Below are 20,200 nucleotides of genomic sequence, written 5' to 3' on the forward strand. Positions count from 1 at the left end.
AGAAATTCTTTCTTTACCATAGCTGTACCTGAGAAGAACAGTACAGAGACAAGCACAACAAAATCATATCAACACAAAAAAACAGGAAACACGTTTTTCATTGGTCTGATATCCTAAAATGTAAATAAGATGAGAACTGATCAGCAAGGTGGTGGGAAAACTCAAAAGGGAAGGAAAATGAAAAGGCCCCATCCATCTCTTCATAATCTCTTTATTGCACCCAGAAAATGGAGGCAACCACAATGCTGCCTGCTCGTCCTCCTCTAGCGGCACATGCTGATACCATTTTTGCCATGATGTGACACCAGCACCTACAGCTGAACATCAAAGGGCAAACACTGCAAGGCTACATCAAGATTTCACTATGTGATTTATTTGTGGCTCCAAGCAGGTCTTCCCAGATGATGAAGTGTCTTGCCAGCAGCTGAAATCTTGATACTGAGACCACAGATCAGCATTAAACAAAGCGTTGCTCATGCTATTATTTTATCCCATCCTGCTCATGAACAATGTCCTCTTGATTAATTTAAATAAAAGGTCCATGTTACAATAACACCAGTAGATACACATTGATCATCTTTACATACCCTGGATGTCTGACATAATGAGTCTGGAAATGAAAGTGAAGAAACTAAAGAAAATGAAGTCAGCATCCAGCTAGGATAAAACTGGAGTAGCCAGGAATCAGCCCCTGCTTTGCTGGAAGGGAAGAGATATTGTCAGGACACAAAAGGATCCTCCTTTTTCCCTCAATCAACAGAAAATTAGCAAGGAGGCTGGAAACTTAAAATAATTACATAGAGACCTTTGACCATTATTACTCCATATACCACAGGTTTAACTGTAGGGCTGTCATTGGTCCCTTACTCCCTAACACAAATTAGCCATGTTAAGCAAAATTAGGCAAAAAATCAGCAGGAGTAGAAAGGAAGAAATGTCACCAAGTGCAATAATTAGTATGCACTGCAGCTGGACACCTTATGCCTTATGCTGCCTCCAACATGGGCACTATCCCCTTCCCATAGGTTTTGTAGCATCTGGCAAAGGGGGTTCCCTTGAGCTCTAAGGAGCAACTTTCCCCTCCACGTGGGATTTGCCTAGCATTGGGTTCCACCACCGAGAGTGCTGGTACATCTGGGACCTTCAGCCTCAAAGTCCACAAAACAGTACAAAGTCCTCAAGTTCTGCACAGGTGACTTCCAGACAGGAAAAAGGTACTATAAAATACCTCCTGCTCCCATGCACTTTGCCAGGAGCCATGACATCTCTCAGGATGATCATCTCAGGATTATCACTGGTGCTTTCACAATGTACACCAACTGAACCAGCACACTCAGCACATGTGGCAAGCAAATTTTATTTCAAATTTAAAAAAATATCTTGGCTTTAGGAGCAACAAAATGCTAGTAAGGAATGCCATCTCCCTTTCTTAAACAACCACCTGAAAAATTTATCAGTGGTGAATTCTTTAGCTCATTTTCGAGTCCCACTGAAAGTTCAAAATTAGGGGAAATGCTATAGCTCTGCAGCATTTACATAAAAAAAAAAAAAGAACAAAAATTTTAAAAATTACAACAAGATGTCATTCCCAATTCAGAAACAAATTACCAGACTCAGCTCAGAAACAGATACATATGGAGTGACTTGGACCAAGTTAGCTCTACAGAAGAGCAGATGTCAAGTAGACTTCAGTCCAGTGAATTTTCCATCTTCCTTTTCCTGACTTCTAGCTTAAGGACAACACAATGGGACCATTACTTTTCCAGCAGGCTGTGCTTTCATATGTAAATTTCATCTCCATAAAGGACCATTTTAAAATGTTTGGGGCTTTTTTAAGGCTGGATTATAACCTAGCTTTCACACAGGGACCCAGATGAAACAAGGCCTATCTGAGTACCTCACTGCAAGAGCCAAGCCAAAACCAGAGCCAAGATCACCTGTCATCCTTGTGCAACCAGTAAAATGGTTATAAACCCAGCTCTCCTTGCCCTTACCCTTCCTCTTTGTCTGCCACCATCCCAGGATAATGATTTCATGGCATGGAGTTTCACCACCCTCAGAACCAAGCCATGTTTGCTGGTCTTTGACTGGCTCTGGGCTCACAGCCTCTGCTAAAAAGACAATTCATATCCAGCTGCAGATGTATGGAAGAGCCCCTTAAAATATGATGGTCAGCTACCTGCTTACAGCCCATATTCCTTCTCAGTGTACCATATACACAAATCACCTTGCAAGGAGAAATTATCCCTGAAGCTCAGGCAAACATCATGGCATAATATGCAGGGCTCACAGACACATGAATTCCTGTACTTCACACCCAGCCTCACAAATATGTACTTGGCATCTGGTAGGATTAGCCATGCACTAGGAGAGAAAAAATATATGCATTATTGTTAGTTATTATAAAGTCCTCAGAGCTGTCCAGCTCCTAGGAAAAACAATCCCCTTAACCAAAGATCAGAGAAGATGAGCAGCTGGAGTATCAAACGTAGGAGGCTCCTAAGCTGGCACTTCAAGACACTATTAAGGCATGGAGCTCACATCATCTCTCAACTCCTCTAAAGAAAGGTTTTGGGTTTACCTCTCGAAAGAGGAATCATTAAATCACCATCTAACCTGATGTAAAGACAGCTGCTCTACAATCCAGGGAAGCAGTGGGGCAGATGGGGATTGATCAAAACAGTTTTGCAGCAGAGGCACTCTGGGGTTCTTTTCCTTTAAAAGTGGAATTTCCCTTCTTTTGCAGGGGAAGACTAAGTCACTCAGAAAACTCACACGTCCAACCTCCAAAGATCACCATAGCCCACTACTGAAAAGTAAAGTTTAAAGTAATATACTTCCAGGTACTCATGTTCTCAGCTTCATATTGGGAAAAGCAAGTCATGTAGCTGTATGTCAGCACCTGAAAAACCTGTACAGTTCAAACATTCAATTAATTTTTATCCTGTGAGTCGTATGGAAAACAACAATGAACTAGACTGCTTTGTTGGAAAAACAGATACATACCACTGTATGTCCAATAATGTTTCAAAACTGAATGCTCCTGTAGAATATTTTCCCCCTGGTGAAGGGCTCCGTAGCTGTGCCCAATAAAAAAGCATTGTGTTTTCAATTGTCATGGTTTACCCCAGATGGCAACCAAGCCCTGCACAGCTGCTCACTTGCTCCCCACAACCAAAAGGAGGAAAGAATCACACCAAAAGTGAGAACACTCATGGGTTGAGATAGGACAGTTTAATAGGTAAAGCAAATGCTGTGCAGGCAAGCAGAGCAAAACAAGGAATTTATCCACCACTTCCCATGGGCAGCCATACCCCAGGTAAGTAGGGGTTACTTGGGAAGACAAAAAGCCACCACTCCAAATGTCTTCCACTTCCTTCAGCTTTCCCCAGCTAAAAATGCTGAGCAAGATGCCATATGGGATGAAATATCCCTTGGGTCAGCTGGGATCAGCTGTCCTGGCTGTGTTCCCCTCCCAGCTCCTTCTGCATCCCAAGCCTCCTCGCTGGTGGGGTGGGGTGAGAGGCAGAAGAGGCCTTGATGCTGTGCAAGAGCTGCTCAGCAGTGACCAAAATACCCCTGAATTATTGACATCGTTTCCAGGACAAATCCCAAACAAAGACCCACAACAACTACTATGAGAAAATTTGCCCAGCCAAAACCAGCACACTGATGACAAAAACAAGTGAGATGAGAATATTTATCCCCATTTCACCTCTTCTCCTTGCTGGACACAATACAAGAGGTTAAACATCTTGTGGTGAAATCTCTCTTCGTCTCACTGATTTGGAATTATCATAAAACATAGGACTGCTTAAGGGCATCAGCATTGATGACAGGAGTCAGCTACCATCAACTACATCAGCACTGACCACAGGAGATAAATTCCTGTTTGGAGATTTGTATTTGTGGGTTTTGATTTCTTTTACTTCTACAAAATTTAGGCATCTCAAAGCTCTAGCTAAAGGATAAGATTATTGATACAGATAGACACGTGCATCACTTGATATGCCAAACCATATGCCAACAGGGAAGTCCTGAAGTGTGTAAATCTTGATCTGAAAATAATTCTCGGCAGAACTAGGGCCTGAATCTGCAACATATGATAAATTCCCTACATCATATTCTCACACCTGTGCTCCTCCATTATCTTCTCTCCCCAATCACATTGTAAAACCCTACACCAAAAAAATAAAAAGCCCAACCCCCAGAACACGTTGCACAGCTGTCTCACTGTCACATCTATTATTCAAGAAAGGTCTCATTGAATAAATGTCTGTTCAGAGGCTCTAACAAATTTCATTTCTGAACACCACTGTCTGCAGCCCAGCAAGCCATTTCACCAAGATAAGATCACACATTTAATCAAACGCTTCAAAAAAGAAATACACACCGAGTTTGCTTAATAACATCAAATAATAAAAGTGCAGCACTGGCAGCATACTAATTTTTAGTGCTCTTTCTTCTTTGAGGGTTGTCTCAATAGTCAAGGTCAACCGTACATGGGATTTCTTCTAATTAGAGTTTCTGGTAATGGAAGACCCGCTTACTCTCACCACTTAGCCATGGTTTTCCCTACAATGAAGACATCTCTCTTTCATTTTAAATTAAGTCACTGCAACATCCCACCCAAGTATGACAGACAAAACTGCATAACTCTGCTAATTCAATAGAGGACATAAATGAAAGAAACAAAAAACACATCTCTGTGGTCAACAACCAACCATCCACACAAATGTCTATGGTATAAAAGGAAAAGTGATTTACAAGAGAAAAAAACCCCAAAATGTGATTATCTGTTTGTTTAACTATAGCTCCTACTGCAGTGCAGCACTGACCTATTTTGAGTAAGAATTTGGGAGTGGACTTGGCACCCCTAGGCCAAAATACACTTTGCCCTTTATTTTATGGTAGAAGTAAGAGGAACCAGCTCAAAAATCCAGCATTATGTTACTATATACTGTAAAATACATCTGTTTTATTACAGACCAGACTTAAATGGTATTCTTCACTAACTTGTCTATTACTCTGTTTACTAATAATTATTTATTGATGCATTTAAGTAATCAGCTTTACCACAATGACAACTGCTGAAGTAGGCTTTGCCCCCAAATTACATGAACTTGGGATAACTGTGGACTCTTGCTGTGCTCAAGCCTGAAAGCTTGAAAAGGGTCAAACAAAAGCTGGCATCCTCACCCTTACAGCCTGGCTCACAGGTTATGCTGGGCTGCCCTTTGCTTCCTCGGGATGAGGGAGCAACCAAGCATAAAGGCATTGGAGAAGACAACCCCCCATCTGCTGCTGCCAAATTGTAAGATAAACAGCAAGGCAGCTCTGAGATATATTCCACACCATATCACATTCTCTCTGTCTAAAACATCCCTGCAGACACTGTGGAGGTCCAGATTATTCCCTTGAACAGGAAAATTGCAGCTTAGTTTAGGCTGGCATAAACAACTGCTTGAGTCTATTGGCAAACATCTTTCTCTGTGTTTCAAACATCTTGAATTTCACCCAAGGCCTCAGTTCCACTGCAAACCCAGGGCTGCTCAGCTGGGAATATCCTCATGTGCTCAGTGATGTGTGCCTGTATTTCTCACCAAAACAAGGTTACTTACATAGGTATCTTTCCCTTGTTGCATTGGACATCGTCTACCTCAACTTCAGCAGGCCTTTAGATGCTGTCTCTCACAACACTCTCACAGGCAAGCTCAGCAAGCGTGAAAGGATGAGGGTACAGTGAGGTGGATTGGGAACTGGCTGCATGGCAGTGCCAGGAGGTCGTAATCGCTGCACTGGGTTCATCCGGCAGCCCGTCACTGGTTCTGTCCCCCACGGTTCAATACCGGGCCCGGGTAAACAGTGCCTTGGACAAAGGAGCAGATGCCTGCTCAGCAAGTTCAGCGATGACACAAGGCAAGGAGGATTGGCCAATTCCCCAGAGAGACGTGCAGCCCTTCAGCAGAAATCATGTGAAAATCAGCAAAGGCAAATGCAGGGTCCTACACCTGGGGCAGAACAACCCCACACCTGCACAGGCTAGGGCTGACCTGTCAGGAAGCAGCTCCATGGAGAAGGACCTGGAGGTCCTGGTGGACAACAAGCTGTCCATGAGCCAGTGAGCTGTCCATGTCTTGTGGCCAAGCAGGCCCATGGTATCCTGGGGTTCATTAGGAAGAGCATTGCCAGCAGGTCAAGGGAGATGATCCTGCCCCTCTACTCAGCCTTTGTAAGACCTCACCTGGAACGCTGTGTCCAGTTCTGGGCTCCTCAGGACAAGAGGCAAGGAGCTCCGGGAGCGAGTCCAGTGGAGGCCAAGAAAGATGATGAGGGGCCTAGAGCATTAAGGGACTGGAGCAATTATGGAATAAATTCTTCACTGTGAGGCACAGGCACAGGTTGCCCAGACAGGCTGTAGACGCCCAGGTAATGAGTGTTCAAGGCCAGGCTGGGTGAAGCATTGATCAATCTGGTCCAGTTGGGAGGTATCCGTGCCCATGGAAGGGGTTTGGTATGAGACGATCTTTAAGGTGCCTTCCAACACAAACCATTCTATGATTCCATTATTCTGTTCCCATTACTGAGATATAAACAACAGGCTAAGAGAGGTGGGCCTGTTCAGTCTTAAAAAGATGACCAAGAAGTGATCTCATCAATGTCTAAGAGTATCTGAAGGAAGGTGTCCAGAGGATGGAGCCTCGCTCTTCTTGCTGGTGCCAAGCAAAAGGACAAGAGGCAATGGGCAGAAACTGAGGCACAGGGAGTTGCACCTGAACATGAGGAAGAACTTTTTTTACTGTGTGGGCAACCAAGCACTGGAACAGATTGCCCAAAAAAGATTGTGAGTCTCCCTGACTGGAGATATTCAAGGACAGTCTGGATGCAAACCTGTGCAATGTGCTCTAGGATGATCCTGCATCAGTAGGAAGCGTGGAGCAGATGACCCAGTGTGGTCACTTCCAGCCTTATCCATCCTGTGATTCCATTATTTCAGCCTCCCTTTGGAGTATCAGTAATGTTGTACAGAACAAGGCTCCCCACTCCTGCAACTGAAAGGCCTCGCACAGACTTTAGAAAGCCTCACTGTAAATTGGTGACCTACTTAAGGAGATCTATAAAGTACATTATGATTGTAATTGTGGATCCCTTGTCAGAAGGTCACAAGTTATCCCTCTATGCAGCATAATTGCTATATTTCAAATAACTATCAGGAGGAATTTTATTCACGGAGGTATATGTCATTTTGGAGTTGTACCAAATAAAGCAGCAATTGTAACGTTACTTTCCTCTAAAAAAAAAAAAAAAAATACACACAGACATTCCACACACCTGCATCCATTAAAGATAATCCAAAATGACATTTTCTTGAAGAAGTCTGTGCTGTGGGAATTGCAAGTGCAGTAGTCACATCATAATTTCCCTCGGAATGAAGTGGGATAGATACATCAAATTCTCCAACTATTACAGCCTGTGATTGCAATATCCAAAATCCAAAGGAATGACATTTTAGATTACACATACATTTCCAACAAGCTTTAGCTGAGAAACAATGTCTAATATAGAAATCTGTGGTCTGCTGGAAAAAGGAATTGTTGTTCTCTGGATACTCCAGATAAGCCATCTACTACAGGATTACAGATCACTACTGTGTACCTCCAGATAGACTTCACATAAAAAAACCATTCAGGATAGAATCCCAAAATCTTTTGTAAATGCAGGGGAAAAAAAGGAGGAAGACATAAAAAAAAAACCCATACAAACTAAACAAACCCAAACCAAAAACACAAAAGAACACAACAACAAAAGTGGTAAGTAAGGATTCACATTACACAGCACATATGGGGAAAAAAACCACAACATACATCTTGCTGAAACAAAAACAGCCAAACAACAAAAACCTGCGCCCTTTGAAGCAAGTGGTGGGAATTTGTACCATTTTGAAATCACAGTGTTTCTGTCAGTAACACACACATGCAAAACCAATCAAAAGAAAAGGAGTTAACATGATCCCTGAAATTCTCAACTGTCTCCATCAGTGAGATGTGTTCAAAATGACAGCTACAAAGGGTGATTTTTTTCCTTTCCTTCAGCAGTCTTTAGAACAGAAAAAAATAAAAATAAAATAAAAATAAATAAAATAAAATTGTGGGGGAAAGGAAGGGGGAAAAAAAAGAGAAAAAATCCAGAGAGCTACTGAAAATGTCCTTACAGGGTCAGCTGTCACGGGAATGCATTTGAGTATTCAAGGTACCCACCCATGCAGAACATCAAAAACTGGGCTTGGATCCCTACCCTATTCTCATGGGCTTAAGCCAAGGCTTGGTTTGCCACACTGAAGAGCAAGGCAGGGCAGTGCCTCTGCAGGGCTCACAAACAGAGACCCACCAGTCAAACAGAACAGGGTCACTGCTTCTGCTTAGGGCCCCCTTGTCTCCTGGTGTCCTCCCAACACAACACACCGGCTTTAGCACAAAAAAAGCCAGTAAACAGCTCAGCAGCTCCTAGTGCTGGGCTCTTCTGGACTAAACTCCCCATCTAAACTAGTCCTGCCCAAAGTTAGGCAGTATACTTGTAGCTAACATGCCCCTTACTCCTTGCTCGAAGGAAAATGTTGACATTGCCAAGTATGCTGCTAACAGCACTTCTGCAACACAGTGAAGCTTCTCTTCCTCACTCTGAGGGCAATGAAAAAAAATCTCATTAAGGTAAGCTTGGGATCAGCAATTTCAGAATGGAAAAAGCCTGCTACAACAAATAAGCAAGGGCCAGAACTGACTCTGATAAAACATGTGGCTGCTCACCACATTTAAAATTGTGGTTGTTCTGTTTTGGTGTTGGACTATTAACCAAGCAACTCAGTTAAAATTTTACAACTGCAGGCCCATGCACAAGTTATTGTCCATTACTGCACCTAGCAAAAAATAACCAGAAAATAAATTTAGAGTTTCCAGCAAGACAATTAAAAAAAAAACAAACAAAAAACAAACAACTCTATGCACCAGCATCATCATTTCACAAACAAACCCAGTGTATACACACATACGGGCATACACATGTGGGTACATATGTTTTGGGTATACATGCAATTCTCAGATTTCACCTAAAGCCAAATTCTTTTTCATTTCCCCAAGTCTGACAAAAAAATCAGAACTGGGTCTGTTCCCCAGATCATGGTATTTATATGTCTGTATATGTGCCTGCTCATGTTAAACAGATGTTCTAAGACCATATTAGTCAGAATGCTACTATTCCCCAAACTTTAAACAGTGTTCATTGATGTAGTGGCCTCACCTCTGTAAGTAGATTTTTGGTTTCTAGGGAGTGGCAAAGGCACTTACTGTAAAAACTCATATATTGTGTGCAGTGACTCTCACAAACTAATTACTTGCCCTTGGTATAAACCCACTAAGAGTCTTACCCAAAGGGGCCAGGTTTAGACTAGACCTCCTTTCAGAACACTGCTGTACAATGCTGGCACTTTTGACCAGGACTTTGCAGTAGGGCAATTCACAGATAAATTTTAAGCATTACTTCTACAGCAGTACAGAGAGTCCTATTGCATTTCATTTTAACTTTGCATTGCTGTAAGACAACACTCACGTTGGTCCTTTGTATTTATGACACCTTGTTCTTAGAAACACATAGCTCCATTCCAAAGTTCAAAATCAATGACTTTACCTGATATAAATCAATGCAACTGCAATCAAATCAGTAAAGCTCTTACAATTAATAGCAGCAAAGCTATACCAAACTACTCAAAACACTGTGCATAATTTTTCAAAGCTGTTCCTTGACAGGTACCCACTGTAATGAATCGGAGTTGTGCTACAGGCCTCTGAAGCATTAGGTTTGTAGCCACTGAAATAATTCCTGTGTAATTACTTACATGTTGACTAACATGCTTTAAAAAAATAATTTTCAAAAATCCTGGCAGAGTGAGTACCAATGGATGCTCTGTAAAGGTTTATTACTCTTAGGCATTTAAACAAAATCTACAACTTCATATTGCCTAACTGGGATAGCTGCCAAACTCCTCTTTGCTTTCTTCAGAATGGTGCCTATTTCATGACCCTTGAAACTCAAAGCTGTCAAGCCTCAAACAAAAGTGTCTTGATTTTAACTCTGGACTTCTTTCTCAAACACATTTTAGAAGTGTACACAGATTTCTACTCTTCCTCTGTGTTCATTGCTTTGTTTGGCCTAAAATGCCACCTCTGGCAAAGATGTTACAAAACAATTGCTAGAAACTTGATGCTGAGGCAGGGGATGCTTTTGAAAAGATTCCGCATCTGAGATTCTGGAGCTTCTCTTCAGAAGATACCACATGTGAGACTCTTGAGCATCTTCCCTTCACAGGAAAGCTAACAGAAGTGCTCCACTGACAGTGGGAGCTCCCACAGATGCAGCAGTACCTCCCTCAGATGGGAGTGGGCCTGAAGAAGTAGAGATGAAAAGTTCAAAAAGGGAGGGAAAGAAAGACTCAGCCAGAGGAAAACACATATTTCAGGCAGGCTGAAAAAATCCTGCACTGAGCACCACTTAGTAAGTAATACTGTGGTCCACAACACTATTAAAATAACGTTTCCACTGCCTGAAAAGACTAGTTACCTTTCTATAGTTACAGATGCTCGGTGCAATGACTGGTAAAAGCATCTGCCTTACAGGCAAAATCAGAAGGCTCTCTGAAAAGACTGCAGAAGTAAAAGCTGTAGTGCCAAGGTGTCTTTAGAGAAATTGTCTTAAAAATGAACACTTAGCTTGCAGTCAGGAATTTCAGACTGCACTATAGAGATTATCTAGTGAGGAACGTAAAGCAAGCATTACACTGCAAACCTGGAGGCCAAAACCAGGCAATGAGATAACGTCCCAGATATAATCACATCACAGATTTGAGTGGGAGGTGGTTTCCTCGCCATTAAAGTAGGCAAGAATTAAAAGTAAATGCTTAAAAGCAAAGTTCTCCTTCTACTTCATCAGCCTGCCCTGGGAGCTTCCACTGCCACTAGGCAATAGGATGAGATCAGAGAGTGCTGGAGCATCTCAACACCTACAGAAACAGATCATACTAATATGCATCCCAAGCAGGGATCAAAGAGCCTCACATGAAGTGCTGGTGAGGATCACAACAAACATTTGGCAAGGCAGGCATGACCCCAGGAGATGAGGCAGTCAGAGGCCAGCATGTCACACCCCCTTACTGGGACAGGTACACTTCTACAAACACACAGGTGCATACTGAACTGCAAATGACAATTTCTAGCTCTCCATTCTGCAACTGAAAGCACTGCCTGAAGACATAGCAGAGACTGAAGTGTGGATGTACACTCAGAATTTGGCATCATGGTGCATTTTTCATATTCCTATCCCAGCAGGAGGGCTGGGATGAGAAAAGGACCAGCAGGGAAGAAATGGGTGTCCATAAACATCTCTCCAGAATGTCGATGCTCACCAGTACATCCTCCCCCAGTAAACAGCCCATCAGAAGGGGAAGACAAAACCTTCTTTATTTTGCAAGTCTGTCCTGATGTTTCAGTATTGTCTTCAGCAACCCATCAAGATTGTGATATCTATCTCTCAGATTATCACCACTCCAAAAAAAATTAATTTTTGAGTTGTTCTTACAAACCTCTTGTGATGTACAAGAAGTCTCTAGGATAAATAAAAATTTATATCAAAATCACTCCAATCGCAGCATTTGGCTGTTTCCACAACCACCAACTAATATAATTACAACAGAAAAAAAAAGGAACTTACTTAAAGCACAGAAATCCTTATGCCTGTCCTCCATGCTTTAGCTTTTCCCTGATCCATTCTTGCTCCCTGAATTGCATCTCTTTCATCAATCTTTAACCCATCCTTTATAGTGTGTCACACATTAATTTGTTTCCTAGTCAATCTACACCAGTCCTAACACTATTAGTATTAAAATTATTAATAAATCACCCATTCCTAGGACTTCTTCATTTACAAAGACTTCCCTCCCCCATGTGCATGAATAAATGTGTTGATGATGCATCCACTCCTGCTCTGAATGTGAAAACGCGGAAAAGCAGCATCAGGCCCTCCAGCTGAGTGCTGCCCAAAGCTAAAGGTCATGCATATTCCTGTTCAGTCCTGGCTGATCTTTTGCTCTACCTGCCTCTAAATATCTATTTATTTATTTTTCTAACATCCCTGCAATGCTCATCAGTCAGCTGGCTGGATGTGTGTGCCTGCATTTTCACCTACAAACCTGCTTGCACTTCCCTCCCAGCCAGCAAAGAGCACCAGCTTCATGTTTGCACCAACAGGCACAGGGCAATTTGCTTTCTGTTTCAGGAGGAAAAAAGCCTTTCCTGCAATCAGTGCTTGGATAGGCAAGCTGAGCACCTCTGCCACATCACTCCAAATGGGGAGGAAGGACGTGGTCCCCATGGCATCCCAGCCTGTGGGATGCACAGCCAAGCAAACAAAGGAGGGGGGTTCAGGGTTGGACCCAGCAGAGCTCAGGGACAAATTCAAATATTCTATGCTGAAACATAAACTACTTCATCTCCGGAGGGCACCAAGAAACTGAAACACTGGCTCCTGCTTTTGTCACAAAAAACCATCTCCATGAGAACTCGGTAGCCTCAAGTTAAAAAAATACTGTTAAAATGCCCCACAAAGCGGCAGTCAATGTTTTTGCTATTATCAATCAACACTGTCATTTATCTTGTTCTGGAATTCAATGCAAAACCAAACATACCTTTTTCTAACCACCCCAAGAAGAAACGGGAAAATACATACTTATTCAATAATAGAAATTGTATGGAACTCAGAGGTGAAGACTAGCTTTATAGAAACTTCAGTCCTTTTGTAAATAAACACACCAGAGATTTGTGTCCACTTTATTTTTTAGTAGCAGGTAACAAGACAGCAGTCACTTTATAGTAAATCAAGCCTAAATAAGGAAAAAGTACTCTTAAAGTACTCTTAAAGAGCAGGAACTGGAGCAGCCTTAACCACAACAAGGGGGACTGACTCCTGTTCTCTCAGAGCAATTTAATCTTTAGGAAAAATATACAGCTTTACCATGGAGCCCTAACCTGAACTTTGTCACCCAACATTGGCATGGATCTAAAGTGACAACTGCAGACTTTTTGACAGCAGCCCATTTTAACCTGTAACACCTGGTTTACTCCCATGAAAAGCTCCATGGAAGAATTCTCCCTAATGAATGCACAGTAGAAGCCTGTTCGTATTGCAAACCCCTGGAAATGATGATAAATGAGCTCTACAAAGCACATGCTACTACTCAATACCAAGCAGGCAGCATTGGCTGTGCCCTTAAGAGGCAGCATTCCACAATGAAAATGGAATTTATTTCTTTTCAACTCCAGGGAAGATTTCTTTTTGGTCAGCTTCGAAAATTTTGATCCTACACTCTGGAATAATGAGTGCTACAATACAGAGAGAAATTGCAGCCAGCAGACTACCTCTCTGCCTTATATCAAGAAACAGATGGCATTTTCACCTTTTTCCTTGCATCTCAGCCTCCCTCTAAGCAGCTGGCTGCCTGGAACCAGAACTGTGAGTGGAAATGGCAGTAACTCCTAAGGAGTAAATAAAATAGACATGGGTTGTTTTCGCTAAAACGGTAATGAACTCCACAATTGACAAGCAGAAACAATACACTGCTGATAGCCAAAATACGAGTCGTTTTAACTACTGCAGAGAAGAATCTCATGCCTATCAGGAAAGGGAGAGAAAGAGAGCCTCCTTTCCTACCTCGCCACCCCTCAAGCAAAACTACACATCTGCCTGTCTGTAGGGGAAAGCGTAAGGAAAAAAGCCCAACTAAATGTATTTGGAGGTCAGCGTTACTTCCTTAGACAACTCTGGATGCAAGGCTGCTGATCAAACTCAGTCCTTGAAGGCAATCCCCCAAATACTCAGGGCACATCTCTGGGGTAGTGTAGCTACGTCTTCATTAGCACTAACGGGCACCAGCTGGAGGTAGGCTCCTTAAACCGGGAAGCAGGGTTGCTCTCCGGCTGATGGTTCCTCCCTGCCATCAGCCTTACAACCGGCACTTCCAAGTTACGCGGTCAGAAGATGATTGTAAGGGAAACACAAATAAATAATTAAGGGAGCAAATAAACAAAGGGTAAAAAGGAAATAGGCATTAAAAATACAATTCCAGCTCTACATATCGGCCCATACTCAAAACAAACGCCAGTCCTATACTGACAAGAGCCAGCAAACGCAGGCTCACGGGCAGGAGGTGGGAGCTCTGCACATCCCTACCTGCACCGAACGTTCCGCTCCCCGGCTGCACGGGAAGGCGAAGCTCCTCGCGTCTACCTGTAACCCGGGGCTGCTGGATTCAGACCTCTACCCTACGCCTCACCTCCACTGCAGGCGGCCCCCAACACACACCTCCAAATCGGCAACATCCTCCCCACTCATGGCCCCTGATATCCAATAAAGCAATCGCTTCTCGAGGAACCCTTCAGCTATTAAACAGCAACGCAGATCCACGAAGGAGTCGGCATGAAAACGGGGGAAGGGGGGGAGAATGGGGGGAGATTGAGGAAACATAATGAAACTCACGAATTCCTCAGTGTAACACCAGCAAACCCCTCAGTCCAACGTGGTGCCTTTCACAGAAAAAAAAAAAAAAAACCAAGGGAGAGCAAGAACAAAACCTACCAGGTCCCCTCCATCTCCTCACTGCCTTTGCCACCCTAGCTGCCCACAGCCAAACCAGTCTGGAGCCTACAAGGCATTTCCAAACAAGATGCACACCCGTTGTCTCCACTGTCGCCCAGCATGCAGACCCAGAGAGATGCTCCCCCGTTACCTGGAGGATCCAGCCTCCCTGAAGACAAACTACCCTTATTATAGCACAATTCATTCCGAGCGTGCGCCCAGGGCGGCCGGCACCCTTCATCCCAACGCAAGCGGGCAAGGGAGCAGCCGAGGGCCAGGCAAGGGCTGCTGAGCATCCATCCGCTGGTTTAGTTACCTTTAATCACCTCCGGCTCCTGAGATGCGAGTCCCCATCAGATCCTCAACAACCTGCAGCAGGGAGCTGCTGCCACAATCCAGCCATTAAAACCAGGGGTGGGAGTAGGAAGCAGACCTGGCCACAGTACCAAAGCCTCCAGCCAGGAGGAAAAGGGGGCCGGACGAGAAGCACGGACGTCCCTCAAGCAAGGAAAAATTAAAAAAAAAAAATAAAATAAAAAAAAAGAAGTAAAAGTCTTTCCTTTTCTGCCGTGTTCTTCTGCTACACAAGCTGCCTCCCGGAGGACGAGAGTGTGTGGGGATGGGGGAGGCGATCGCTCCCTCCTCTTCCCCGCCGTTGCCGACCCCTCTGGACGAAAGCCCCGCTCCGATTTACCTCCTCCAGGTGGGCAACTTCAGAGCAAGGTGAAGTCTCCGGAGCCGGCGCCACCGGCCAGGCGATTCGGATGCGGCAGAGTCATTGCCTGGGCTGCTGCTGCCGCTGCTGCCGCCGCCGCTGCTGCTGCTGGGGAAGAACAGCCGCTGCCGAAGAGACCACCAAAAAAAAAAAAATAAAAAAGGAGAGAAATCTTCCACCATCCCCCTTTCTCTCTCTCTCTCTCTCTCTCTCCCCTCCAGTACCAGCCGCTCTTTGCATCCGCTCCCCTGCCCGCGGCCCCTCGCTCCGCCGAGGCTGGGGGACACAAAGGCGCCCGCGCAGAGGGAGGCGGGTGGTCCTCAGCCCCCCGCGCTCCGCAGACACCCTGGATCCTTCCTCCTCTTCCTCCTCCTCCCGCTGCGGAGACCGGCAGCCCCGGCGCGGCTCGGCGCGGGCGGGCGGAGGGGGCGGCTCCGCGGGCGCGGAGGGGGCGGCTCCGCGGGCGCGCCCCGCGCGGTGCTCAGCGGGCGCGGGGGGGCCGCATGGCCGCTCCGCCGGCTCGGCACGGCACAGCGCACACGCTCCGCACACGGGCAGCGCGCTCCGGGCCGGCGGGACCCGCGGCACCCGCGTCCCCCGCAGGGCCGGGCAGGGAGCGGGGAACGGGGAACGGGGCCCGGGGAGGAGGCGGCGGCGGCGGGCGGCGCGGCTGCCCTGCCCGGCGGCCGCACGGAACCGGGCGGGCGGCGAGCCGAGGGGCGGGGGAGCGCCGAGGGCCCGGATCTGGGTTGCGCGGACGCGGGCTCCACCTAGCAGCCGGCCGGCACCGCGCCGCACCGCCGCGGCCGCGCTGCCCCGCAGCCGCCCCTTCCCCCGCACCCCCTGCGCCCCAGCCCCCCGCCCGCCAGCACCTGTCCCGCCGCCCCTCCCGAAAGGATCCCGCACCGCCCGGTTGGACGCCCTGCCCTGGCTCCCCTGCCAGGTAGCCAATCGCAGCCTCCATACAGGGCACGGACCCACTCCACACTGGATCCCCCGTGTCCCGATTGGCAGCTTGGAATTTTGTCCCCATCCAAGCAGCCAATTGCAGCCTGCCTTTGTGGCACCGATCCGTCACCTGTGTGGTCGCTCTGCCCACTGCTGCCCTTCCAGAAAGCCAATTGCAGCCTGTATTTCCAGCACAGACCCATTCCCCACTAGATTCCCCAGCTCACGATTGGCCTCTCAGCCTGTTGTCGGCATCCAAGCAGCCCATCAGAACCCACCTCCTGATCAAGGATGGTCTCCCTGCTGCCCAGCACAGGGATGGGGCTCTGGGCAACCTGGCATCAGCTGGGGCACGAAGACACACTTTATCCTTGCCCTGGCACCCCAAACATGGATCCCCCTCATCTCCTGAGAGTCAGGAACCTCCAGGAAAGAGGAAAAGAAGCCTGCCTTTGCGTTAACGTGTAATCTTAAATGCTTGCATGGGACCTCTGGAAATTATGGTGCTTGGCTGGAACATGTTAACACTTCCCTCATAAACCAAATTGTTTGTTTGGTTTGGTTTGTGAGGGAAGGTCCTAAACAAATGAAGCTCTTTAAACAACAAAACAAACAAAAAAGTAGATTTCAGAAAATCATAGTTTTCTAATTAGCGGAGTGCTGACAAATGCAACACACCATGCTTTATCCCAGTGTCCAGACCCACCTGGGGGCTTGCTGCTGCACTCCCTGCTTTGACTATAGCCAAGAGAGCTGGAAAAGCCTAAATGATCCAACCCAATGGAAAATCCACTCAGTTAATTATCATGCTCAGCTTTTTCCTTAACAAGCTCCTAAGTATCCTTGATGATGGAGACCTTGCAAGGCCATTCTTTTAAATGGGATAAAGGAATTAAGCAACCTTGTTTGTTAACTCAGACCATGAATCAGGAAGATGCTCACACATGTTCCTAGCTGAATTGCTAGTTAGGCACAGAAATGTGTATTTAAGGGTAAGAACTGCTATTCTGGATGCATTGATGTGCAGTAGAAAATTAGTACTAATAAACAAAAGTTCTGTGTTCCCAATAATAAAATCGGGGCCCATTCACTGACACTGCAAAAATAAAGAAAGAATATCGACTGCAGTCAAGGAAGAGAAATCTACCATTTTTAGCAGGTCTTTCTCAACCATTTCCATTTCCAGTAGATCTCTGCAAAGCCACGTTTTCCTACATGGCTGCAGAACAGCCCCACATGTCCAAGTGAATTATGCTCAGTCTTGATTTAAGAAAAAGAAGATTTCAAAGCAATTTAAAAGCCGTTGTTCTTTGGACCTTGCATTTGACTCACCAAAATTATTATTCCCAGTGGAAAAAACCCTTGGAGAATCTACTGCTTCATCTTTGGGAAAGTCCTTTGTGTAACAGCCTTTCTTCCAGGGTCTGCATGGAGGAGAAAAACAAAAAACGATACAAACAAGGAAAACAACAACCAAAAAACTCCACAAAACCAACGAACCAATTCCACCCCCCCAAAAAAACCCAAATTAAACTAGCAAAACCCTCTAATCTTTAATACTGCTTCTGCTGGGATACTTAGAGATATAAGATTCTTCAAGATACAATTACCTCTCTGATGATATTCACCATTCACCACACATGCTCTGGGAATGAAACAAAGCCCTACAAGTTGAAATTAGATTTCCTCTATATCTTTAAGCTCTGTTTTAATGCAGAGATGAAAATTAAATCAATGTTCAGTCAGCAAGTAAAGAAAAGAAAAAAAAACCACTAAGCAAAGTGTGGTGGTGTGGTTTTTTTCCCCTCTCATAGCATTGCATATAATGAAGATGGAAAAAGCCCAATAAATTGTGGGGGGAGGCGAGGAAGAGCTTCAAAATGCCACCAGCCTGTTGTGCTGTTGGTGCTTTTTAAAATCATCTCTCAGGCTTAATGCTGTGAGTCAGCCCAGAAAAACTTAGACACAGAATAGTTGCAGTAGGTTGTGCAGTTGTCTCCAGAGGCAACAGCAAGATTGTTCCCCAAAGAATATTTTCCCAGTACTTTGTCCAGTAAAACTTGAAATGCATCCAGGGATAAGGTTTCCACTAATTCCCTTGAGTGATTACTCCCCAGTCTCATATATCTCACCATTTGGAAGATTTTCCTGCTGTTCAGCCTACATTTTTGCATTTCTTAATTTCATACTATTACTTGTGGTTATGGCCCAAATTAATCAAAGTACTTCAACGCATGCTTAAATTTAGGTATGTGCTGAAGCTCCACTGAAATCATGGACATTGGTGTTTTGCAGGGCTGATGGATCTGCACATGTTTTAGCACTGTGCTGAATTGGGACCATGCATCTTGCAAAATAATTATCTTTCTCTTACATATTTTTAAGCCATTATCTTTCCCCTGTTTAATTATTGATTAGATAAGCTATACATTTAAGCTACTTAATCTCTCCTTGTGTATCACTCTTTCCAAGAGTCTGATCATTTTTCTTTTTCAGATCTGAATTCCCTGAAATTCTTCCGTGTTTTTTGAGGACGAGTAATGAGGTATTGGAATTTAATGACATAGCCCAGGTGTGATTACATAAAGAGCAGTTATTCTGTGCAGTTGGAGGATATAACTTATCTTCACCAGCAACCCCAAAGCGCATTGATTTGTTGTGCTACTCTATCATTTTGTAAGACTCTATAATCTCCTCCTATTTTTTTCCATATCCATCACCCCGGCATTCAGATATTTTTTACTTGCATAGGCAGACAGCCTTGAGGCCTTGAAATTCAATGTGGTGTTTTACACTGGGAAACCTGTAACAGAACCAAATTGTAACCTTAGAGAGGCTTCCAGAACACTTTCTTCCAAAAAAAAAAAAAAAAATCTCTGTTTCAAGTTGTATTATTTGAATCTGTTCACCCAGGATTTTGAGTTCCCAATCAATTTACTTCAGGAGGATTTGTCACACATACCACCCTGGCACCATGGTGTCTGCATTGTTTGTTGCTTATTATTCCATTATCCCCCAGGTAGATGTGGAGCTTTAATGATAATTTCATTATTTTGCGATGCTTTAAAAGTGGGTTTACTGAATTGTAATTGACTGTGATTCTGATTCTTTTCTTCTTTTATTTTTTATTTTTCTGAAGATATGTCCTATTTGCTTTCTCTTATTCTCTCATATTTCCATTAACTTCCATAAACAACTGTCACTGAGCCCTTACATTCTGTAATGAACTACCTTATTCTCAAAGATGCATGTCATCTGGACCAATTAATGGATACATATTTCTGTTTTCAGCACTGTTACCAGTTGTCCTACATGAAACATACAATGTTTTACTTCACAATCAAGTATTGTGGTTGGTTTTCACTTTTTTTTCTTTTCAATCTGAAGTATTGTCATGACAAAACTACAGGAATTTTTAAAAACAAAAACAAATGCTGTGTAATGATACAAATAGACATCACTGACTTTCTGCTATAGATCCAGCAAAACTCAGCTTATCTCTGATAAACCCACATTTCCATCAGAAAATCACAAATAGATACCCAAATAGATAGATAGATAGCTATAGATAGATAGATGGTAACACTAAATTAGACATTGATAGACTTCACATTATGTGTTTTCTTCTCCCCTATCATCATCTCCTCTGCAGTCCTGGTTTAGGAAAGCACCTTAAAATCCTTCCCTGCAAGGGAAGCACCTCATGTTTTTGCATGCTGAATTTTCCCACATTCATTTCTAGGCACAAACTTCAGTCGGATTGTTTACACTGGGCTCAAGCAAAATGCCAAAATAAGGAATAATTCAAGAGCAGAAATCACCAACAAGGCTCACACTTGGTCTGACTTTTTTAGTCTCTTC

The 20,200-nt window shown here is 44.3% G+C and overlaps 1 protein-coding gene and 1 long non-coding RNA gene across 12 annotated transcripts in view; both read right to left on the reverse strand.

The window, feature by feature from the left end:
* The window catches only part of ADGRL3 (adhesion G protein-coupled receptor L3), a 496,471-nt gene extending 480,679 nt beyond the window's left edge, over positions 1-15,792 (reverse strand). For 5 of the 11 annotated variants that reach the window (XM_077782989.1, XM_077782980.1, XM_077782981.1 and 2 more), the window contains exon 1: positions 14,993-15,791. The gene's annotated coding sequence lies outside the window, so the exon portion shown is untranslated. Of the gene's footprint in view, positions 1-14,992 lie in introns of all 11 variants that reach the window. The other 6 variants (XM_077782978.1, XM_077782987.1, XM_077782986.1 and 3 more) reach the window with 2 other exon arrangements.
* Positions 15,793-17,743: 1,951 nt separating this feature from the next.
* The window catches only part of LOC110480914 (uncharacterized), a 43,514-nt gene continuing 41,057 nt past the window's right edge, over positions 17,744-20,200 (reverse strand). Inside the window, exon 3 of the long non-coding RNA XR_002467173.2 lies at positions 17,744-17,763. This is a non-coding gene — a long non-coding RNA (uncharacterized LOC110480914). The remainder of the gene's footprint in view (positions 17,764-20,200) is intronic.

The sequence above is a fragment of the Lonchura striata genome, chromosome 4, assembly GCF_046129695.1.
Source record: "Lonchura striata isolate bLonStr1 chromosome 4, bLonStr1.mat, whole genome shotgun sequence".
Taxonomy (NCBI): domain Eukaryota; kingdom Metazoa; phylum Chordata; class Aves; order Passeriformes; family Estrildidae; genus Lonchura; species Lonchura striata.